The sequence below is a fragment of the Mesocricetus auratus genome, unplaced genomic scaffold (genome assembly GCF_017639785.1).
Source record: "Mesocricetus auratus isolate SY011 unplaced genomic scaffold, BCM_Maur_2.0 Super-Scaffold_6730, whole genome shotgun sequence".
Classification (NCBI taxonomy): domain Eukaryota; kingdom Metazoa; phylum Chordata; class Mammalia; order Rodentia; family Cricetidae; genus Mesocricetus; species Mesocricetus auratus.
Genome location: NW_024429184.1, coordinates 1,177,801 through 1,183,925, shown reverse-complemented (window position 1 = coordinate 1,183,925; position 6,125 = coordinate 1,177,801).

The window sequence follows — 6,125 nt, the reverse complement described above, 5'->3', positions numbered from 1 at the left end:
AAAAATGGCCATCCTATCAGTTAAAGATGAAGAGCAATCACCGTCAATCCCCATCAGAATTCCAGCACAGTTCTTTACGGACCTTGAAAGGATAATACTCAACTTCACATGGAAAAAAAAAGACAGCTAAAACAATCCTGAACCCTGATTTCAAGCTATAATGCAGAGCTATTGTAATAGTATCAGCATAAAAACAGACATGTTGATCCGTGGAATAAATTCAACACCCAGGTAGAAGTCCACATACCTGTGGACACCTAAGTTTTGATAAGCCAAAAAGATACAATGGAAAAAAATAAAGCCATCTTCAACAATGGTGCTGGTCTAACTTGTCTACATGTAGAAGAATGCAAATAGATCATATCTATGACCTTGCACAAAACTCAAGTCCAAGTGGGCCAAAGACCTTGACATAAATCCAGATACACTGAACCTGATAGAAGAGAAAATGGGGAATATAGCCATGAACACATTGGCACAGGAAACCACTCCCTGAACTGAAAACTGATAGCGCAGATACTAAGATCAATAAATAGGACCACTCAGTAGGACAAAACACTAGCCTATAGAATGGGAAAGATTTTCATCAACTCTGCATCCAGTAGAGGGCTAATATCCAAAATATATAAAGAACTCAAGAAACTAGGTATAACAAGCCTTTCCAATTTGAAAACAGAAGACAGTCAGGCATCATGGTACAAACCTCCCAGCACTCAGGAGGCAGGCAGATCTCTGTGAGTTTGGGGCCAGTGTGGTGTACAGAACTTGTTCCAGAACAGCCCAGGACCACACAGAGAACCCTGTCTCAAAAGCAAACACATGTGACTACATTCTGGTGACATGTGGAGCAGTGCCTCAGAAAACTACCACTTGGGCATGTTATGCCCAAGTCTCAAGATTCCCCCATGTTTTTGTACCCAAGTCTCAAGATTCCCCCAAAGACCACCAAGGAGTCCAAGTCCGTATGCAAAATCAAAGAGCCTTTATTCAAGCTCGGGCTTGACCCAGTTGGGGTAGGTTTTTTGTTTGTTTTGTTTTGTTTTAATCATAGTAGGGGTTGAAGTGAGGGGGGTTTCATCATATAGGACACTTGATTGGCTGACATTTGCCTAGGGGTGTCTTGGCGAAAGGGGATAGGTATGTTCTGGGCTTCCAGACATCGGGTGCTCTTACTCTTAACAGTTGGAACTTTAAGTATTTTCCATGAATGCTGACCGGCCCATTCCCGGGTGATGTCAGTTTATGATTTTCCCTAGAACGGGGCAGTGGCCAACAGTTAGCTGAAACTTAGGCCTTACTCTAGTGACCGGTCTCTGTAAAGACTGTCATGGTGATAGTCTGGTTAAGCTGTCTTCAGGCACATACCCAAAGGATGGTCATCATACCACAGACACTTGCTCAACGGTGTTCACAGCAGCTTTAAACGTAATAGCAAGAAACTGGAAGCAACCTAGATGTCCCTCAGCCAACACATGGATTGAGAAATCGTGGTACATTTACACAGTGAGGTATTCCTCAGCTGTTAGAAAAAAATAACATTGTGAAATTTATAGGCAAAAAGATGGAATTGGAAAAAAAAATCTCCTGAGTGAGGTAGCCCTACTCAGAAAGACAAACATGGTATATACTCACTTATAATTGGATATTGGCTGTTAAGTAAATGATAACCACACTACAACCCACAGACCCAGAAAGGCTAGGTAACAAGGAGAGCTCTCAAGGGGACACGTGGATCTCTCCGGGAAGGGGAAATAAAATAGATTTTGCAGGTGGGAATAGGGATAGGGATCTCCCTGGGGCCGGGGAAATGGAGCAAGAGTACAGGAAGACTGGGACTGGGGTCATAGCAGTGACGTGGAAACCTAGTGTAGTAGAAACTCCCAGGACTCTGTGGGGGTGACCCTAGCACGGATCCTAGTAATGGAGGATACCGAGCCTGAGCTGGCTTACCTTCTTTAACCATGCAGTTTCTGATGGTGGGACTGGACACCAACCCAGCCCTTCAACCTACCATCTGATCCTGCCTGCAAGGTCTGCTGGGGGCGGGGAGAGAATGGAGGCAGAGAACGTGTGGGCGCGCTCAACCAATGAGGCCCACTCCACGAAAGGGAGCCCGTGCCTGATACTGCCTGGATGGATGACCGAGAACCCAAGGCTAGGTAGCCCTGAGAGTTAGGATAGAAAGAAAAGAGGCAATAAAAGGACTCCAAATGATATTCTGTTACACTCACAGATCGGTGCCTAGCCTAATTGTCATTAGACAGGCTTCCTCCCACAGCTGATGGGAGCAGCTGCAGAACTTAGGCAGAGATCTGGGAACCCCATTAAAAAGGAATCAAGGGGTGTAGGAGCCAGAGGGGTCAAAGACACCAGGTAAACAGAATCAGCTAAGCAGGGCTCACAGCTTACAGAGTGAAGTGACAAACAGGGAGCCTTCGTGGGTCCACGCTAGTTCCCCTGCGTATGTGTTATGGCTGTTAGCTTGGCGTGCTTTGTGGGAGTGGGGCGTCTCTGACTCTCTCGTATGCTCTCGGGACCCTTTTCCTCATACTGGGTCACCTCACCCAGCCTTGGTGCTGAGGGGCTGTGCCTAGTCTTAGTGCATCTTGTTACGCCGAACTCAGCTGATGTCCTTGGGAGGAAAACCGAGGAGCAGTGACTCCGGGAGAGAGGAGAAGTGTGGGAGGAGTGGAGGGAGGGGAGAGGCTGTAAGGAGCTGCAGCCTGTAACACCCGGCAGATCTCCTGCCTGGAATCTAAACACAGGGTAGCACACAGGGATTCTTTAAACTTTCCACGAAAAAAGAACAAGCTTAGAGAATTAACTAGTTTAGTTCTGCTGCTTTCATGTTTAGAAACCCCATTTCGTTTCCTTTGGGTTTATTTGGGGGAGGAGTGAGAAGAACAGCAAACATTTAACACCTAATCCCTGGAGATACCGATTGAACGGGACCCCGGCTGCCCATTGAAGTGCCATTAACCCCAGCACTCGGAGGCAGAGGCGGGCAGATAAGTGAGTTTGAGGCCAGCCTGGTCTACAGAGTGAGTTCCAGGACAGACATAGCCATGTAATGGACCCTGTCTGTCTCAAAAACAAGCAAACTGGGCTCCTGAAACAGGGCAACCTGGACACAACGCCGCAAGCTCTGTGGAAACTCAAAGTGAGACCATGGAACACTGAATCAAACATGATCTCTGCATCTGAGACACTGAGACAAGGAGCCGTGTATGGATGAATCACAGTTCCTCTGATGGGGCAAATTGTGATGACTTCACCTTTGGGACAAAGACAAACTTGGAACCCAGATATTAATAACCTAGTTATTTAATTTTTTTTCTGGTTTCCTCATCTGTAAAATGACGGGATCTTCTTAAATAACCAGGATTTTAAGATTCTGTGATATAAATCTGCTGAATTCATACAGCTCTAATGTAGGTAAGCAATGCATAATTTACCGGGGTCTGAACTACACGGATTGCTTGCACGTGAGAAATACTGTGGCTATTTTTAAAGCATACGTAGTTAATACATGTTAAGCAGCACCTCAGTTTTTAAAGTACTGAGGATGTCTTCAACGGTTGGGTGGTCTCAGGTCAGTGTAATGCGTTGTTTCTGTCGACTCCTCCTTGTTTGACTGGGGAATGGAGAAACGTTATTTGGCACTTAGTTTTTATTAGTGGAATGGTGAGATATAGGATGGAGGGTCAAAGGAGAAGGTCTAGGGCACTGGCATCTCAAAAACAAGCTGATGTTCCACGAACTACGGATTTAAAGGGTTTTTTTTTTTTTTTTGGTTTTTTGGTTTTTTTTTTTTTTTTTTACAGTAGGTCTGAGGGTGGTCTGATAAAGTTTTAAGAACCCGCTGATGGGTGCATTTCAGCTGCAGCCTGGCCTTTGTCTCCAGAGCCCTGGAAGTCTGGCACGCTTGGGAAAGCGTCTAGTCTGTTAGGTGAACTTGGAGCAATCCTCGCCTAAACTTCCCAGGTTCACGCCACCAGGCGCATGATTCCAAGGTCTTAGGTGAAAAGGCACTGTGGTGACGTACAGCACCACGCAGACAGATGGAGATGGTGTGCGCCTTCCTCTTAAGGGGAGGCGCTCTGACCGCGGGGCATCAAGTGGGGTTCGTGCCCAGACAGCTGCTTTTCTCAAATCAGAACACTCCTGTGGAAGAAGAACAGGGGCGGTCAGGAGCAGAGAGCGGGTGCAGTCATGACAGAGGGGCCCAGACTAGACATCCCTGCCTCCTGGCTGACACACAGTGAGGCATCAGGTTAACCCTGGCAGCTGCAAAGTCTTCATTTCCAATATGGTCGCTTCGGAGGTAAGCGCTGTGCAGATGTCTCACACGGACAAACATTCCCAGCGCCTTAGAGTCTGCAGACACCAATACCACTGTTTCTCCTGCACCAAACTCCACATTATTCTTTCCTATGGCCTCGGGGCCACGCCTGTCTTCCGATTCCGAGCGCTAGCTTCTGTCTTGGCTCCTGACGCAGAACCTTTTGTCCCCTTTCCTTCACGTTTCATAACCACAGTGAAATACTGCCTAGTCTTCCAGCACCCTCCTGCCCCATTCCTACCCTTACAGCCCTATCCATGACGGCCACTCCTCTCACCAAAATGACCAAAAAAAAAAAAAAGTCTACATATTTTTGTTTTGTTTTTAGTTTTCAGTGATTTTGATTTTGGCTGAGCAGCTTTGGGTCTTTGGTTTGTTGTTGTTTTTTCTTTTGAATCTATCTTTTCTGTTGTGCATCATGTCCCCCTCTCCTCGGTTTCCTTTTCCTTTTAGTCATCTGCATTGCATGTACTTAAGGTCCAGGTCTCACTGTCTGTCTGAGAAGCCTTATCCCTGTCTCAACCTGAACTGTGCACTGAGTTATCTGGCTTTTCTTTTCAACGCACAGCCATTCTGTTCTGCAGTCTAGGAGTATATTCCCACCTCCTCACTCTGTGCTTGGTGCCAAAGAAGCTTGCAGCTAGAGAAGGCTCTCAAATAGCCAGCTCCTATCAGTAGGCAGGCTTTGCTGCCTCAAAGACCTTGGATGCATAGCTCACAGAAGTAATAAAGGATGGGGCTGGAGAGATGAGCCCCAGTTAAGAGCATCTGCTGCTCTAGAAGACCCTGGTTAGATTCCCAGATCCCACATCAGGTGGTTCACAGCAGCCTGTAATTCTAGCCCTCTTCTGGCCTCAGATGCCCTCACAGCTGTGCAGAAACACTGGGATACAAACGTGTGCGTGTGCGTTTAAAAAACTATAAAAAGAATATAGGAAATTTCCATCTCAAGGCGTTTAAAAGATGCAAGATACCATTTTTCATTTTTTTTAGATAAAGAACAGAAATGCAAGTTGTATAATACTTGTGGCATAAACACAGATCAGTGAGAAAATTGTTAGTACGAGTCATAAGACATAGTACATGTCATAGGAAAAGTTTAAAATTTACACATCGCTTTTTTATTTTTTATTCATTTATTTATTTTTTTTTGGTTTTTCAAGACAGGGTTCCTCTGTATTGTTTTGAAGGCTGTCCTGGAACTCGCTCTGTAGAGCAGGCTGGCCTTGAACTCACAGAGATCCGCCTGTCTCTGCCTCCCGAGTGCTGGGATTAAAGGTGCGAACCACAAACACCCAGCCACATCGATTTCTTAAAGATGAAAGATGATTGCTGGGCAGTAGTGGTGCATGCTTTTAAATCCTAAGAGGGAGACAGAGGCAGGCGGATCTCTGAGTTCAAGGCCAGCCTGGTCTACAGAGCGAGTTCCAGGATAGCCAGGGCTACACAGAGAAACTGTCTTGGGAAAAAGAAAGAAGAAAAAAAGAAAGAAAGAAAGAAAGAAGAAAGGAAGGGTGAAGAAAGGAAGGAAAGAAAAGTTTTCTAACCTACATTATTTTTTTAAGATTTATTTATTATGTATGCCGTGTTCTGTCTGCATGTGTGCCTGCACACCAGAAGAAGGCACCAGATCTCATTATAGATGGTTGTGAGCCACCATGTAGTTTCTGGGAATTGAACTCAGGACCTCTGGAAGAGCAGCCAGTGCTCTTAATCTCTGAGCCATCTCTCCAGGCCCCCACATTATTTTTTAACTCAGTTTTTATCTGTAAGTATTCAAGGC